Source organism: Oncorhynchus keta, chromosome 6, assembly GCF_023373465.1.
Source record: "Oncorhynchus keta strain PuntledgeMale-10-30-2019 chromosome 6, Oket_V2, whole genome shotgun sequence".
NCBI lineage: Eukaryota > Metazoa > Chordata > Actinopteri > Salmoniformes > Salmonidae > Oncorhynchus > Oncorhynchus keta.
Window position 1 is genome coordinate 28,909,556 of NC_068426.1, and position 19,547 is coordinate 28,929,102.

At 41.7% G+C, this 19,547-nt stretch overlaps 1 protein-coding gene across 1 annotated transcript in view; it reads left to right on the forward strand.

Moving 5' to 3' along the window:
* Positions 1–19,547, forward strand: part of LOC118385355 (transmembrane protein 132C) — a 213,351-nt gene that overhangs the window by 173,350 nt on the left and 20,454 nt on the right. The window lies entirely within an intron of this gene.

Below are 19,547 nucleotides of genomic sequence, written 5' to 3' on the forward strand. Positions count from 1 at the left end.
CAGACTCTGCCACGAGGAAACAGAATCAATAGAACATATTTTCTGATACTGTCCATCGGTGCCTGGCTTTTGGAGTCAGGTCCAGGAATGGATCTTATGTCATGATATCAGGGTTCAGATGGACCTGCAAATTGTATTGTTAGGGAATCTGAAAAAAACCCAACAATAAATCCATGGGAAATATCATTATACTCTTGGGTAAAGTATTTCTTTTTAGTGCAATATTGGTAGAAATGTTACAAATAGGGAGGTTCAGTACCCTCGTAAGACATAGTAAAATGGAGGGATGTATTGCAAAAGGGAATAGCAACATGGCATTATACTGGGAAAGATTAGTTCATCTGTGGACTTTGGAGGGTTGGAGTTAAGATCAGAATGAATGGTGGATTGGCTGCTGTGGGGGAAAATTCTCAATTCGGAATGTACAATTATTTAACTACAGGAACCGTAGATGTCAGTGAAATAGCTGTAAGTAGCAGTAGAAGTAATGTTGTCCATTAGTTTACTCGTGTTATTAACATTTTATTTTATTTTATCTGTGTCGTAAGTAAGCATTTCACTGTTAGTCTACACCTGGTGTTTACAAACCAAATTACATTTGATTTGATGTAGACTTATGAAAACTGATGATTCAACTAGCCTACTATTTCCTTCCCTAGAAAGGTTGTAAATTACTAACATTTCTCTGTGAGTGATGTCGTTGATGAAATGCCATTTTCCTGCTTTTTCCCTGACTGACATATGGTTCCTGTCATTCCATTTATCAGCCAAGTCATTTCCAGCTTTCTGCTCCACTCCATACATTGCTGTGTCTGATACATAATGAACAGAGCACACCGCCTCCATCCCTGGCCATAACCATTAAAAAGATAACATTCTCAGAATGTATTGGATTTACTGGTTGGAAACACTGTTTATTTCTCTGGTGTGTGTGGAGATACAGAAAACAGGCTTTTCCCTCTCTCCTCAGCTTTCCGTTATTTCCATAGGTTAGAGGTGTGTGATTATGTAGGCTATGTGAGAATGTCAATGTGAATGAATGTATGCCGAATAGAATAATATTTTTTATTTGAACTTTGTGAATTTGAATTGACTGAAGCACTTGGTTTTGAATTGGTCAATTTAGTGCCCTGCATTTTTCTACAATGACCTGACCATGAACCATAATTTTCAATTTTAAATGAATTGGAGGAATGATTCAAAATTATATGCAGGTGAACAAGTGGACCACCATGGGACCTCTGGGTGGTGGAAAGTTTTCCTTAGCATTCTATCCATCTCAATGTGCTCATCAAGAAGAAATGCAGAGCTTTGAGTCTCCATGGATTATGATATCTAGTCAATGAATAATGCAGGGATGTTCAGACTGAGTCATGGCCATAGATTAACTCTAAAGTTAGCCTGGATATGGACAGCCCCAGTGGACTAACATTAGGGACTCTAAAGCAAACTGAAGACATTGAGATTGGCCCTGGAGAATAGTATCAGGCTGAGATATACCTTTAGCTCCTTATCCCAGATCCAGGATCAGCTCTCCTGATCCCTAATGTCAGATTAACCACAAGGAGGTCAGAGTCATTCCACAATAGGAGGCCTAACAATAACAAAGCAATAATACAAGCCTGTTATTACCCGACTCCTCCAGACACGGAGAGATATTTTGTTGACCTTTGACCCCCTTAATGTGTTCAACAGCCTTTGGGCAGTCTTTTCCCTGTCCTTAAGTCTCCTTAGGTCGATACCCAGTGAGGCTGTGAATTGAAAGCATGCCTGCCATCTTCACGCACGCTACCACACAGCCCACTGCTTAAAGGGAGCCAAGAGCACAGATCAATACCCTTCTTACTCATCCTGATGTGTGTGTATGTTTGTGCATGTGTAGCACATGGGGATGTGTAAAACTTACTTCTCAGCCTGAGGTGTCCCCACTTGCGCCAGCGAATAGCTAGCTTTTCACATGGCATCAACTGGTAAAATTCTTCAAGAGGGCGGTCGCGTGTGCTAGCAAGGCAGAAGTCCTGTGTTGACCCTGGGATGGTTCACCCGGGGTATGAGTGTTTTAAAGCCCTTCTATCTGTGTCTGTCCTTGAGGCCTACTACATATATCAGAGCTGTGGTTGGTCTTTACAAACGAATCATCCACCTCCCTATCAGCCCTCCCACACCCCAACCGCTCAGAGGTGTAATGGCCTTTTATTGATTCCCTCCCTCCTCCCTCTCTCTTTCCTCTCAGTGTGCAGGCTGTTAAGATAAACTTGTGTGTGAGGAGGCAAGCCTCCCCTGCTGGGGTTTGTGTGTGGTTTGTGTGTGGGAGGAAGGAGCAGGGCGTGCGAGCCCATGCGTGTGTGTGCGTGTGCGTGTGCGTGTGTGTATGGTAGGATCAGTGTGTGTCTGTTTGTATGTTAGTAGGAGGTTGGATGCAGTGGATCGCTTAGGCTAATCAGGCAGGAGCCTGCGGATCAGTGTTTACCAACTGCTGGGCCAGAGCGTCGTACCAGGGGCCATAAATGAGGCATGTTTCCACCAGCCACTCAGCCCCAGGAGCGCCCAGGCGGCAGGGTCAGGCCCCAGGGAGGAGAGGGGAGACAGGGAGAGTTGTGGATTAGCCGGATGGTTCACATGCCACCCACATAACTCCCGCTGTCACAACAAATCTCACTTAATTTCACACCCCCAAGGCCACCAGATAGGCAAGGAGATTGAGCCCTCACGGAGGCAGAGCTGAATGCTAAGGCAGTCGAAACACACAGCCGTTCTTAAAAACACAGACTTCTTCTGAAGACATAAGCACAACCTTAAAGCTCTCTCAAAAACACACACACTGATACCACTCTTGAATACATACAGTACACACTACGTCTAGGGCAGGGTTCCACAACAGGCGGCCCGGGGGGATCAGGGTATCAGTGTGCCGTCCTCCTTCCTCCCAGTTCTCTAAGCAAAAATACATACATGAAATTATTAGATATTTTTTTCATTGTTGTATATAAAAGACTGGAAAAACACCAGGAAATCAGCTCCAGGTGATTTTAATTTTGGAAATCTGTTCCCAAGTATAACAGAGAGATACAGGTGAAGTCGGAAGTTTACACACACCTTATCCTGTTGCGACTCTAGGGGCAGTATTTTCATTTTTTAAACGGGATATTTTGTCAAGACAAGATGCTAGAATATGCATGTAATTGACAGCTTTGGATAGAAAACACTCTAACGTTTCCAAAACTGTAAAGATATTGTCTGTGAGTATAACAGAACTGATGTTGCAGGCGAAAGCCTGAGAAAAATCCAATCCGGAAGTGCCCCATATTTTGAAAGCGCTGCGTTCCAATGAGTCCCTATTGAGCTGTGAATGTCCTATTAACGAGCTTACGCTTTCTACGTATTCCCCAAGGTGTCTACAGCATTGTGACGATGTTTTACGCATTTTTGTTGAAGAATAGCCGTAGGCGGCTACATTGCGTAAGTGGTCACATGATGGCTCCCAGGGCGGCTCTCTCCAAAATACAGAGGTAGCCATTACTCCAATTATAATAATAATATATGCCATTTAGCAGACGCTTTTATCCAAAGCGACTTACAGTCATGTGTGCATACATTCTACGTATGGGTGGTCCCGGGAATCGAACCCACTACCCTGGCGTTACAAGCGCCATGCTCTACCAACTGAGCTACAGAAGGACCACAATTGCTCCTACTGAAAAACGAATGATCCCGACGGAATAGATATTAGAAAAACACCTTGAGGATTGATTCGAAAGAACGTTTGCCATGTTTCTGTCAATATTATGGAGCTAATTTGGAATATATTTCGGCGTTGTCGTGACTGCAATTTCCGGGCGATTCCTCAGCCAAACGTGAAGAACAAACGGAGCTAATTTCGCCTACAAAAATAATATTTTGGGAAAAATGAACTTTAGCTATCTACCTGGGAGTCTCGTGAGTGAAAACATCCGAAGTTCATCAAAGGTAAACGATCTAATTTGATTGCTTTTCTGATTTTCGTGACAAGGTTGCCTGCTGCTAGCAGGGCATAATTCTATGCTAGGCTATCGTTAAATTTACACAAATGCTTGTCTAGCTTTGGCTGTAAAGCATATTTTGAAAATCTGAGATGACAGGGTGATTAACAAAAGGCTAAGCTGTGTCTCAACATATTTCATTTGTGATTTTTATGAATAGGAATATTTTCTAGGGATATTTATGTCCGTTGCATTATGCTAATTCGTTTCAGGCGATGATTACGCTCCCGCATACGGGTTTGGGAGTCAAAAGATTTATCCAAATACATTTAAACTCAGATTTTCACAATTCCTGACATTTAATCCTGGTAAAAAAGTCCCTGTCTTAGTGCAGTTAGGATCACCACTTTATTTTAACAATGTGAAATGTCAGAATTATAGTAGAGAGAGTGATTTATTTAAGCTTTTATTTATTTCATCACATTCCCAGAAGTGGGTCAGAAGTTTACATACACTCAATTAGTATTTGGTAGCATTGCCTTTAAATTGTTTAACTTGGGTCAAATGTTTCGGGTAGCCTTCCACAAGCTTCACACAATAAGTTGGGTGAATTGTGGCCCATTCCTCCTGACAGATTTGATGTAACTGAGTCAGGTTTGTAGGCCTCCTTGCTCGCACACGCTTTTTCAGTTCTGCCCACAAATCTTCTATAGGATATTGAGGTCATGGCTTTGTGATGGCCACTCCAATACATCGACTTTGTTATCCTTTTGCCATTTTGCCACAATTTTGGAAGTATGCTTGGGGTCATTGTACATTTGGAAGAACCATTTACAACCAAGCTTTAACTTCCTGATTGATGTCTTGAGATGTTGCTTCAATTTATCCACGTAATTTTCCTTTCTCATGAAGCCATCTATTTTGTGAAGTGCACCAGACCCTCCTGCAGCAAAGCAACCCCACAACATAATGCTGCCACCCCCGTGCTTCATGGTTGGGATGTTGTTCTTCGGCTTGCAAGCATCCCCCTTTCTTCTCCAGACATAACGATGGTCATTATGCCCCACAGTTCTATTTCTGTTTCATCAGACCAGAGGACATTTCTCCAAAAAGTACCAACTTTCTCCCCATGTGCAGTTGCAAACCGTAGTCTGGCTTTTTGATGGCGGTTTTGGAGCAGTGGCTTCTTCCTTACTGAGCGGCCTTTCAGGTTATGTCGATATAGAACGTGTTTAACTGTGGATATAGATACTTTTGTACCTGTTTCCTCCAGCTTTTTTTTAGGTCTTGGCTGATTTCTTTTGATTTTCCCATGATGTCAAGCAAAGAGGCACTGAGTTTGTAGGTAGGCCTTGAAATACATCCACAGGTACACCTCCAATTGACTTAAATTATGTCAATTAGCCTATCAGAAGCTTCTAAATGACATATTTTCCTGGAATTGTCACAGCTGTTTAAAGGCACAGTCAACTTAGTGTATGTAAACTTCTGACCCACTGGAATTGTGATACAGTGAACAACACTGTCATCTCAGATTTTCAAAATATGCTTTTCAACCATAGCTACACAAGCATTTGTGTAAGAGTATTGATAGCCTAGCATAGCATTAAGCCTAGCATTCAGCAGGCAACATTTTCACAAAAACAAGAAAAGCATTAAAATAAAATAATTTACCTTTGAAGAACTTCGGATGTTTTCAATGAGGAGACTCAGTTAGATAGCAAATGTTCAGTTTTTCCAAAAAGATTACTTGTGTAGGAGAAATCGCTCCGTTTTGTTTGGCTAAGAAAAAAATCTGAAAATGCAGTCTCTATAACGCCAAACTTTTTACCAAATTAACTCCATGGCAAACGTTGTTTAGAATCAATCCTCAAGGTGTTTTTCACATCTATTCGATGATAAATCATTCGTGGCAGCTGTGTTTCTCCTCAAAGCAAACGAAAAATACACGCAGCTGGAGATTACGCAATAATTGCAACGGAGGACACCAAGCGGCCACCTGGTAGATGTAGTCTTTTAAGGTCAATCTTCCAATGAGTTGCCTACAAATACGTCACAATGCTGTCGACACCTTGGGGAAACGACAGAAAGTCTAAGCTCATTCGTGACCCATACACAGCCATATAAGGAGACATTGGAACACAGCGCATTCAAAATCTGGGGCACTTCCTGTATGAAATGTCATCTTGGTTTCGCCTGTAGCATTAGTTCTGTGGCACTCACAGACAATATCTTTGCAGTTTTGGAAACGTCAGAGTGTTTTCTTTCCAAAGCTGTCAATTATATGCATAGTCGAGCATCTTTCCGTTACAAAATATCTTGTTGAAAACGGGAACGTTTTTTTAACCCATAAATTAAAACAGCGCCCCCTATATCCAAGAAGTTAAGACATTTGTGGAGTGGTTGAATACAAGTTTTAATGACTCCAACTTAAGTATATATAAACTTCCGACTTCAACTGTATATCAAATCACCATGGAGACAATGTTCATGAGCCAACTGTACAGCATGCAAGGTTTGAAGATGGCGCCGACAGATATGGCAGCTCTGCATCTAGCTCCTAAGCAACTTTGCATTTTTTTTGTGTTATTTCTTACATTATTAGCCGTTTGGCTATCAGAGAGGCGGTAACTCACTAGCATTACGACCAGGAATTAGACTTTTCCGAATTGGATCCTTTGTTCGTGCCCCCCAGGGCAATTTAACTTATTCCAGATGCTGCTCCAAAACACATGTCGGCATAGAAGAGGTATTCTGAATGGACTTCTAGTCTGACTCAGGAAGCGTGTACACCATCTACCACTTCCGAGTATATTACTCGCTAGTGTTCATTCTGTGGCTAAGATAATCGATGAGCTCTGGGTGAGGATCGGCTTCCAGAGACATCAGGGATTGTAACATGGCTCTCTCGGGATATACTGTTCCCGTCCATACAGCCAGCTGGGTTCTCAGTACACAGCGCAAGCAGTAATAAAGAACTCTCCGGAAGAAGAATGGCAGAGGTATGTTTCATGATTAACTACTCATGGTGGGATTGTGATAACGTACAGACACTCAAGTCCTTTCGATCACCCACCCCAGAATACCTCACAATCAAATGTAGCCATATTACCTCCCAAGAGAATTATCTTTGGTCATAGTCACAGCCGTGTATATTCCCCCTCAAGCCGATACCACAATGGCCCACAAAGAACTACACTGGACTTCATGCAAATTGGAAACCACATATCATGAGGCCGCATTTATTGTAGCTGGGGATATTAACCAAGCAAATTTGAGGAAAATGCTACCGAAGTTCTACCAACATGTTGACTGTAGCACTCGCGCTGGAAAAACATTGGACCACTGTTACTCAACTTTTCTTAATGCCTACAAGGCAAATCTCAATTTTGCTCCATTTTGCTCCTCCCTTCCTATAGGCAGAAACTCAAACAGGAAGTACCCGTGCTAAGGTCTATTTAACGCTGGTCTGACCAATCGGAATCCATGCTTAAAGATTGTTTTATTCACGCAGCCTGGGATATGTTCCGCGTAGCCCAAGTCGACGAATATACGGATACCGTGACTGAGTTCATCAGGAAGTGTATAGGAGTTGTTTTACCCACTGTGTCTATTAAAACCTACCCAAACCAGAAACCGTGGATAGATGGTAGCATTCGGGCAAAACTGAAAGCACGAACCACCACATTTAATCATGGCAAGGTGACTGAGAGTATGGCTGAATACAAACAGGGTAGTTATTCTCTCCGTAAGGCAAACAAACAGGCAAAATGTCAGAGACAAAGTGGAGTCACAATTCAACGGCTCAGACACGAGACGTATCTGGCAGGGTCCACAGTCAATCACGGACTACAAAGGGAAATCCAGCCAAGTCACGGACACTGACTTCTTGCTTCCGGACAAGCTAAACACTTTCTGCGCCCGCTTTGAGGATAACAGTGCTACCAATAAGGCCCACTACCAATGACTGTGGGCTCTCCTTCTCCATGGACGACATGTTAACCCTCTCAAGGTTGCCGGCTCAGACGGCATCCCTAGCCTCGTCCTTAGGGCATGCACAGACCAGCTGGCTGGAGTGTTTATGGACATATTCAATCTCTGCCTATCTACGTCTGCTGTCTCCGCTTGCTTCAAGATGTCCACCATTGTTCCTGTACCCAAGAAAGCACAGGAAACTGAACTAAATGACTATCGCCTTGTAGCACTCATCATGAAGTGCCTTGAGAGGCTAGTAAAAGGATCATATCACCTCTACCTCACCTGACACCCTAGACCAACTTCAATTTTCTTACCGCCCCAATTGTTCCACAGACTATGTCGTCGCCATCGCACTGCCCTATCCCATCTGGACAAGAGGAATACCTTTGTAAGAATGCTGTTCATTGACTGTAACTCAGAACTCAACAACGTAGTACCAAACCACAAGCTATCCACACACCCTACCATCCAGAATCTTTATACTAGGTAGTGTCATGGATTGCTCTCTCTGCTTTCACATGGAAAATGGTACCAATGCAAGTCTGGAACCAACAGGACCCTGAACAGCTCCTACCCCCAGGCCATCAGATTGTTAAATACACTGAGCTCCAAAAGTATTGGGACTTTGACAATTGTTTTGGCACTGTACACCAACACTTTGGATTTGAAATGATACAATGACTATGAGGTTACATATCAGACTGTCCCATGTTATGGTACCAAAAGTATTGGGACAAATTCACCTCAATTAACCTTTATTTAACCAGGAAAAGCTCATTGACACCCAGTGTCTCTTTTTCAAGGGAGACCTGGCCAAGAAGGCAGCAACAATCAATACATTGCAGAAATAAAACATAGGACAATGCCATACGACAACATTCATTCAGTGGCACTAACATATATAGATGGATTGTAGACTGCATTCCATGCCTCTGGTGCACAAGATGACAAGGCAGTCTTGCCTAATTCTGTAAATATTCTGGGGACTTTAAGTAGCAACCACCTAGCAGACCAGTTATGGTAACTGCTGGTGGTGAAGAAGACCAGGCTACAGAGGTAAAGATGGATTTTAACCAAAAGGGCTTTGTAGAACACACAAATGTAGCTTTCTGCGCATATAAAGTGAGGTCCAACCTACCATTTGGTACAAGGTGCAATGGTGGGTGAGTGACTTGGCATTTGTAATAAAGTGCAAGGAGTCCAGACTTTGTAAGATGGAGGCTGCATGCATATTCAACAAGTCACTTATTATTGTTGCAATAAAATAACACATAAATAAAACATTGCAGAGAGAAAAGTGGCCTGAACAAGCTTGTTGTAATAAGCAAGCCTTATTACGGAATAAAAACCCAATTTCAATTTAAGCTTCCCCACAAGATTATCCATATGAACTTTAAAGGACAACTTGTCATCCAACCATATACCGACAGGATGTATTTGTAGGATGACACTTTTTCAATGGATAAGCCACCAGATTGACAATTGCTATCCTTCTCTGGCTGATTGTAAGCTCTGGTAAAGGTCATGAATTTGGTTTTTCGTACATTCAAGACCAGTTTGAAAAAAACCATAAAGGGAGGCCTGCAGTGACTGAAAAGCAGTCTGGATCTCTTCAACAGCCTGAACCAGAGAAGAAACACATCAATATATGACTATCATCTGCATATAGTAGCAACTTTAATGGTTGCATCCCATTTCCCACATCATTAATAAAGATTGAGAACACAGTAGCTAAAGTACAACCCTGGGGCACACCTATATTAATTAAGAAAGCTAGAATTGTGATTGTCAGTATATACACATTGTGTTCAGTCAGAAAAATAGTCCCTAAACCAATTTACTGCCCTTTCACCGAGGCCAATGTTACTGAGTCTAGCGAGCAACAATTCATGGTCAACTGAATCAAATGCCTTTGATAAAGCAACAGAGTAGCACAATGTTGCTTTTTATCAAGTGCATTAGTGATGTCATTTGCCACTGCCATAGCTGCAGTTGTGGTGCTGTGCCCTGATCTAAAGCCAGACTGAACCACGCTAAGCATGTTCTTTTCAATTAAGACGTTTTTTTAAACTGTGAGTTCACTAGGGATTCATAGACTTTGGCCAGGATAGGGAGTTCGGAGACAGGATGATAGTTATTAGCATCTGAGGGATCTCTACCTTTTAGCAGTGGGAGGACATAAGCTGATTTCCAAATGCTGGGTGTTACGCACGCCTCTATGAAGAGGGAACGCAACACCCTGCTACAACTAAACTCTCCGTGAAGTGAAAAAGGTATGGACTGCAGGTGCAAGAAAGAATGACAACAGGCAGAATGTGGTACCGTTTACAAGGACTTTATTCCTTTACACGGTAATATGGGGAAATGGGGCTGGACGGAACCAAAGAAAAGAAAGTAAATCTCAAAGCCCTCCCTCTCCTATCTTACCTGCCTACCCACTACTTACCTAATTTAGCACCACCTGGTGCCCTAACCAAAATACAGGGGGTGGTCCGCCCAGGTATTACCTATTGTGCCTCGACAGCGAATATGCTACGGGTATATGTATGCCCGCAGGCCTCTTGCCTAAGCACTCCCTAGGTGCCTTCCCCCCTTCTCCCCCTGGGAACAAATGAAACAGAATATTAAACAATTTCACAAACAAACTAAGAAACAAAGGACATCAAATAAGCTCTATCTGAGCAACACTCACAAAACATGCCAACTCTCAGCAATGAACTCCTAGCAAAATCAACCTCTGGCAAAACCTCTTCAATGACATCCCAGCAACTCTCTTAAGCAAAATTTCTGCAATGACCTCCCAGCAAAAATCTCTTCCTCCTGAACAGAACACTTGCTTTTATATAGCTTCTGAAGGAATCGGTAATTGGAGACAGCTGTGTCTTGACAAGGGGGCGGGGTCAGCTCTCCAATTAACCATGGAGTCGACCAATCAGCTGCTTGAGGGATTTCAGGAAGCCATTTCCTGAAATAAACACATGCAAATACACAAACTACAACACATAAACTGGGGAACGTAACACTGGGTATGGAATTGGTCAAGAGACTCAAGTTGAAAATGTGAGCCACAGGTTCAGTAATAATACCAGCTGCTAACTTTAAGAGGTAGGGGTTGTCAGATGTTTTAGTGTCTATTGCCTTTAGTGCATATATAGCTCAGCATAAGAAACAAAGGCTCAAAGTTTACATGGTTCACATGAGTGGCTATGTCATAGTTTACTGTAAAAGAGCTTAAATTAGAGGCCTTGGCCCCACCACTATAAAAAAAACTAAGCCAGCAGATATGAAGTGCTTGTTAAAAAACCCTAAATATCAGCTTTATCCTTCATTTCATTAGAATCCATCATTAAATGGTCAGGAAGGCCAGAGGATACATTAGAACCTGACACTGATTTGATTAGCTTCCAGAACTTGGTAGGGTTGTTCAGGTTCTCTGTGACATTTAGATATAAATCTTATTTGGACTTCCTGATCAGTCCTGTGCATTTGTTTCTTAGCGCTCTGATGAAGGCCTAGTCAACAGGAGCATTTGTATGTCTCACTTGAGGCCAGGAGACATTTCTCTTTCTAATTCATTCTGCCAAGTTATCTGAAAACCAGGGATTGTCCCTTCTTCCACTGTTTCTAAATTTCTTTACAGGGGCATGCTTATCACAAATGGACTTCACATTTCATATAAAAATCATCCCGGGCAGTGTCAACATCGGGAATCAGACAATATTCAGACAATATTCTCTGTCAATATTATAGTACAGATCGTATAAGAACGCTTGCTCATCAAACTGTCTAAAATAACAGGTTAGGCTTTGGTAATTTGTGTATTTTCGAACACAAGCAATTGCACAGTGATCACTAACATCATTACAGAATATCCCAGTTGATGTGTATTTGTTAGAAGAATGTCCAATGGCATTGATTTGTTAGGTGCTCTGGGATTCGGTCTTGTAAGCGCGTTAATTAAATTGCGAGAGATTCAGAGTCACACAGTTCTTTCGAAGGGTCTGATACAGATGTAAGCATGTCCCAGTTAAAATCTTGTAAAATAATGAATTCAGAGTCATTTAGCTTGTGCAGTACATCAGAAAGAGAGTTAAGTGTGTCTCCCGAAGCCGAGGGTGGTCTACAGTAGCCGACTACAGTGACGTGGGAGTCCTTATATACATTCACTTTTAACTGCAAGCAATTCAAAATGTTTGGCTTTGGTAATTGAGAGAATTTCAGAGGTGTTAAACTTTTGGATTTCACATAAATTGCAACTCCTCCTTTACTCATCCAATACATTCTAAAAACAGTTTACCCATCAATAGAAAGAGTTATTTGACACAGATTTCTTTAGTCAAGTTTCTGATAAAACCATTATGTATGCATTTGTTGTATTGGCCCACATTTTAATCATCTCTATTTTTGGAAATAGACTTCTGAGATTAACAATCATGAGACCAAAACCTGCTCTGTTTTTAAAATCATAGGGAGTTGGTAGAGATGCATGGTATCTACCGGACCAGGGTTTGGTTGCACATTTCCCGAGATCATCAATTAAAGCATAACAATACATATCATCTGCCCAATGCGTGAGGACTTGGCACAGCAAGCACCATTGTCAATAAAACGAGCTGAGTCTTTCGAGCAGAAAAAGAGTAATTCAAGAGTATAAGATTTTGGAAGTATGCCATCAAGTGTAGGCCTAGTTGCATTTGAGAGTGGTACAAATGTAATTGCAGAGAGAGACCAAGTTTCTTGTGGTATTGACATGTTCTCGTCGGGGTGTTTGCAAATTGTAGGGCATAAGGCGAAGCTAATTCACTCACCCATTGATCATTCAGCCTATTTAATCCAGGATGGAATTGAGTACACAGAGATGCATACAAAGCTCTCCCCCGCCCTCCATTTGGCCTATCTGACCATAATTCTATCCTCCTGATTCCTGCTTACAAGCAAAAACTAGTGCCCACGAAGCTCATTACAAAGCTAAGGACTCTGGGACTAAACACCTCCCTCTGCAACTGGATCCTGGACTTCCTGACGGACAGCCCCCAGGTGGTAAGAGTAGGCAACAACATGTCTGCCATGCTGATCCTTAACACTGGGGCCCCTCAGGGTGTGTACTTAGTCTCTTCCTGTATTCCCTGTTCACCCATGACTATGTGGCCAAACACGACTCCAACACCATCATCCTGTTGCCTAGTCACTTTATCTCTACCTTTATGTACATATCTACCTCAATTGCCTTGTACCCCTGCACATCGACTATAAACTTGTGTAATTATTTTTACATTTTTCTACTTTCTTTTTTTATCTCTGGATTGTTGAGAAGGGCCCGTAAGTAAGCATTCCATTGTTAGTCTCCACCTGTTGTTTAGCAAGCATGTGACAAATAACATTTCATTTGTAAATATTGCTGTTATACAATCCAGTAAATTATACCTGGTCTCAGATGAGCTTTGGAGACTTAATTCATTATTGCAGTTATCTTCACAGTTCAAAGAGAATGAAAACATGATTAGGCGATATAGATGCAATGGAATAGTGCAACAGAATAGTTTAGTCAGTGTATAGAAAGCCTTCATGTCACACAGTAAATCTGTTCTGATGTTGATGACTCAGTGTATACGTAGGAGCGGTCAATAAGGGCATTGCTTTATGATTAACTACTTCTTACTTAACTGCTTCTTCATTGACTCTCAACTGGCAGCTTCATTAAATTGTACCCGCAAAACACCAGTCTCAACGTCAACAGTGAAGAGGCGACTCCGGGATGCTGGTCTTCTCGACAGAGTTGCAAAGAAAAGCCATATCTCTGACGTGCCAATAAAAATAAAAGATTAAGAAGGACAAAAGAACACAGACACTGGACAGAGGAACTCTGCCTAAAAGTCCAGCATCGCAGAGTTGACTCTAAGACTGATGTTTTGACATTAAGACTGATGTTTTGCGGGTACTATTTAATGAAGCTGCCAGTTGAGGACTTGTGAGGAGTCTGTTTCTCAAACTAGACACTCTAATTTACTTGTCCTCTTGCTCAGTTGTGCATAGCGGCCTCCCACTACTCTTTCTATTCTGGTTAGGGACAGTTTGCGCTGTTCTGTGAAGGGAGTGGTACACAGTGTTGTTCGAGATCTTCAGTTTCTTGGCAATTTCTCACGTAGAATAGCCTTCATTTCTCAGAACAAGAATAGACTGATGAGTTTCAGAAGAAAGGTCTATGTTTCTGGCCATTTTGAGCCTGTAATCAAACCCACAAATGCTGATTCTCCAGATACTCAATTAGTCTAAAGAAGGCCAGTTTTATTGCTTCTTTAATCAAAACAACAGTTTTCAGCTGTGCTACCATATTTGCTAAAGGGTTTTCTAATGATGAATTAGTCTTTTAAAATTATAAACTTGGATTAGCTAAAAAAAAGTGCTGTTGGAACATAGGAGGGATGGTTGCTGATAATGGGCCTCTGTACAGCTTTCTGCTGTTTCCAGCGACAATAGTCATTTACAACATTAACAATGTCTACACTGTATTTCTGATCAATTTTATGTTATTTTAATGGACAAAAAAAAAGATTTTCTTTCAAAAACAAGGACATTTCTAAGTAACTCCAAAATGTTCAATATAGTAGTGTATATAGTTTGCATAAGCTGGAAGCTGGAAGCTAGTTTAAGTAGAAGCCTAAGTGTTGTTGTGGTGGTCCTTCTGTAGCTCAGTTGGTAGAGCATGGCGCTTGTAACGCCAGGGTAGTGGGTTCGATCCCCGGGACCACCCATACGTAGAATGTATGCACACATGACTGTAAGTCGGTTTGGATAAAAGCGTCTGATAAATGGCATATAAAGCTGGAAGCTAGTTTAAGTAGAAGCCTAAGTGTTGTTGTTCATTAGTTTAATCCAATTAGGGGAGGGGTGGTAGGGTCAGCAGAAAATAATACGTATATATGTATATGCATGAATGTATACAGTACCAGTACCAGTCAAAAGTTTGGACACACCTACTCATTCAGGGGTGTTTCTTTATTTTTTACCATTTTCTACATTGTAGAATAATAGTGAAGACATCAAAACTATGAAATAACACATATGGAAGGATGTAGTAACCAACAAATTGTTAAACAAATAAAAACGTATTTTATATTTGAGTTTCTTCAAAGTAGCCATTGCCTTGATGACAGCTGTGTGCACTCTTGGCATTCTCTCAACCAGCTTTAATGAGGTAGTCACCTGGAATGCAATTAAATTCATTTAACCGGTGTGCCTTGTTAAAAGTTAACATGTGGAATTTCTTTCCTTCTTAATGCATTTGAGCCAATCAGTTGTGTTATGAAAAGGTAGGTGAGGTATACAGACGATTGCCCTATTTGGTAAATGGCCATGTCCATATTATGGCAAAAAAGCTCAAATCAGCAAATAGAACGACAGTCCATCATTACTTTAAGACACGAAGGTCAGTCAATCTGGAAAATTTGAAGAACTTTGAAAGTTTCTTTCAGTGCAGTCGCAAAAACCATCAAGTGCTATGATGAAACTGGCTCTCATGTGGACCGCCACAGAAAAGGAAGACCCAGAGTTACCTCTGCTGCAGAGGATACGTTTATTAGAGTTACCAGCCTCAGAAATGGGCAATTAGGAGACTGCGGGAATCAGGCTTTCATGGTCAAATTGCTGCAAAGAAACCACTACTAAAGGACACCAATAAGAAGAGACTTGCTTGGGCCAAGAAACACGAGCAATGGACAGTAAACCGGTGGAAATCTGTCCTTTGGTAAAATGAGCCCGACCTTGATATTTTTGGCTCCAACTGCCGTGTCTTTGTGAGACGCAGAGTAGGTGAACAGATTATCTCTGCATGTGTGTTTCCCAGCGTGAAGCATGGAGAAGGAGGTGTGATGGTGTGGGGGTGCTTTGTTGGTGACACTCTCTTTGATATATTTAGAGTTCAAGGCACACTTAACCAGCATGGGTACAACAGCATTCTGCAGTGATACGCCATCCCATCTGGTTTGTGCTTAGTGGAACTATTATTTGTTTTTGAACAAGACAATGACCCAAAACACACCTCCAGGCTGTGTATGGGCTATTTGACCAAGAAGGAGAGTGATGGAGTCCTGCATCAGATGACCTGTCCTCCACAATCACCCGACCTCAACCCAATTGAGATGGTTTGGGATGAGTGAAGGAAAAGCAGCCAACAAGGGCTCAGCATATGTTAGAACTCCTTCAAGACTGTTGGAAAAGCATTCAAGGTGGCTCATGAAGCTGGTTGAGAGAATGCCAAGAGTGTGCAAAGCTGTCATCAAGGCAAAGGGTGGCAACTTAGAAAAATCTCAAATATATTTAGATTTGTTTAAAACCTCTCTAGCGTCCGACCTGGCCAACATCCGGTGAAATTGCAGAGCGCTAAATTCAAAAGACAGAAATACACATAATAAGCATTTATAAAATATACAAGTGTTATTTATTTAGTGTTATTTATTTATATATATATTTTTTTTATGCATCGGCTTAAAGATTAACTTCTTGTTAATCCAGCCGCTGTGTAAGATTTCAAAAAGGCTTTACGGCGAAAGAATACCATGCGATCTGAGGACAGTGCCCCGTGTAAAAAAGCGTACAAACATTTACCAGCCAAGTATTGGAGTCACTAAAGTCAGAATTAGCGATAAAATTAATCACTTACCTTTGATGATCTGCATATGGTTGCACTCACAAGACTCCCAGTTACACAGTAAATGTTTGTTTTGTTCAATAAAGTCCCTCTTTATGTCCCAAAAACTCTATTTTGTTGGCACGTTTTGTTCAGTAATCCAATGGCTCCAAGGTGGTCACAACAGGCAGACGAATACATACTAAAAGTACCGGTATAAAGTTTGTCGAAACATGTCAAACGATGTTTATAATTCATCCGTTTTCAACAGAAATGAACGGTGCGCTCATGGGAGCGTGCCCAAATCAGGTCTGCATACGTCCTCTGTCCTCTGACCAAAATGGCTTTTTACTCGTCGTTTTTCATAATAAAAGCCTGAAACCATATATATAGACTGTTGACATTTAGTGGAAGCCATAGGAACTGCAATCTTATTCCTAACCCATTGGATTCTCTATAGGCATTGAGTTGAAAAACCACATGAAAATATTTTTTTCGCCTGCCATATGATTTCTGTTATACTCAAAGACATTATTGTAACAGTTTTGGAAACCTTAGTGTTTTAGCTTCTGGGCCTGAGTAACAGGCAGTTTACTTTGGGCACGCTTTTCATCTGGAGGTGAAAATACTGCCCCCTAGAGGTTAACACTTTTTGGTTACTACATGATTTCATATGTGTTATTTCATAGTTTTGATGTCTTCACTGTTATTCTACAATTAAGAACATAGGAAAAAAAATAGGAAAAACCCTTGAATGAGTAGGTGAATCCAAACTTTTGATCGGTACTGTATATATAAATATATATAGTTGCAAAAATTATATTTGGGGGATTGGAAATGATGCAGACAATTACATTGATTGAATCAACAATCTATCTGCAATATTAAACTGTTCTACCCCTTAAAGTTTTTTAAAAATGTCTTCCCCAGATTTTAATTTACTAGGGAGGGTGGTTCCTCCACCCATATTACTGTAATCAGAGCCTTTTCCCAGGTCTTGTTAAATTGATATTTTTGACAGTAAATGAAACAGTGTGGATAACTCCTTGTTAGACTGTCAGCACTGTTGTTAGGTTTAAGTTCTGGTACACATCCAGACAGATCTCTAAGGGAAGCTCAAACTAGATTTATTACACCCAACAGGATGTTGCCGCTGCATAACACAACATACAAGTCACACAAACACATATTTATAGCGTCCTACTTGGAGCAGTCATCTCCTTGTATGTCTAAGATAGACAATTGTTCTCTGTTGCTCGGCAAGAACTGAGTCTGTTCCTCCTATTGGTATTTTCTTGGCCCGGCCTGAGCCCAGAACTTTCATGGGCAGAGAGGTGTGTGTGTGTGTGTGTGTGTGTGTGTGTGTGTGTGTGTGTGTGTGTGTGTGTGTGTGTGTGTGTGTGTGTGTGTGTGTGTGTGTGTGCGCGTGTGCGTGTGCGTCTGATTAGACTTCAGTAAGAGTGTTCTTAGGTTGGTTTCGTCCTTCTTCAGCTGTTGTCCTCACCTTGACCTCGATGTTGAGTTCCACATCTCTCCTTACCCTAGTTCCACAGAGACTAGCCTAGCTTGTCAGGAACTGAGACTCAGCTGTTGTCCTCACCTTGACCTCGATGTTGAGTTCCACATCTCTCCTTACCCTAGTTCCACAGAGACTAGCCTAGCTTGTCAGGAACTGAGACTCAGCTGTTGTCCTCACCTTGACCTCGATGTTGAGTTCCACATCTCTCCTTACCCTAGTTCCACAGAGACTAGCCTAGCTTGTCAGGAACTGAGACTCAGCTGTTGTCCTCACCTTGACCTCGATGTTGAGTTCCACATCTCTCCTTACCCTAGTTCCACAGAGACTAGCCTAGCTTGTCAGGAACTGAGAATCAGCTGTTGTCCTCACCTTGACCTCGATGTTGAGTTCCACATCTCTCCTTACCCTAGTTCCACAGAGACTAGCCTCGCTTGTCAGGAACCGAGACTCAACTGTTGTCCTTTGCCTACTTCCTTAGAAATATGAATAACCAGAAAAGCAAGTACATGTCTGGACAGACACTTTCTATACTTCCCCTTTTCACTGCAATAATACACACAACCTTCAATATCCTAACCAATAACAAATTATTACCACAATTCATGCTGATTTTGCAGGTGTCAATGGCTCTTCGTGCAATTAAAACATGATCAAGTCAGACTAGTTCTCATCACTGTGTTTGCACACCCGGCCCTGGCTGCTCATCTGACTCACCTCAGCATAGTTATGCAATCAAAGAAAAACAACACTTTTTAGTTATTTCATGGGAAGAGCTCTGGAGGCTAACAACATTTTATCTTAATAATCATTGGTTTGAATTTAGAGAGGTGAGCCAATATATTTACTTCCCATTAAAGAACGTTAGAGGTGAAATGATAGAGAGGGGAAAAAGACTGGATCCTGGTAAGAGGAATCAGCAGGGAGAGCTTGAGAGACTGGGAAAGAGAGAGAGAGGGCTGATATTCCATTATCCACAGCAGAGCATAAAATAATATCTGTTTGCACAAAAGGAGAGGGCCAATGGAAGTAACAAAGTGACAATGTGTGCCTGTCTGTCTGTGTGTGTACGTGTGTCTGTGTGTGTACGTGTGTCTGTGGGGGTTCCTGGGTGTCTGTGTGTCTGTGTGTCTGTGTGTGTGTGTGTGTGTGTGTGTGTGTGTGTGTGTGTGTGTGTGTGTGTGTGTGTGTGTGTGTGTGTGTGTGTGTGTGTGTGTGTGTGTGTGTGTGTGTGTGTGTGTGTGTGTGTGTGTGTGTGTGTGTGTGTGTGTGTGTGTGTGTGTGTGTGTGTGTGTGTGTGTGTGTGTGTGTGTGTGTGTGTGTGTGTGTGTGTGTGTGTGTGTGTGTGTGTGTGTGTGTGTGTGTGTGTGTGTGCCTTTACATGATGGTTGCAAACACAGAGCCAGGGGGATTAAGAGTAGATTCATTCATCTAATTATCTTTCTTCTGCTTCGTCTGAGTCACAGCG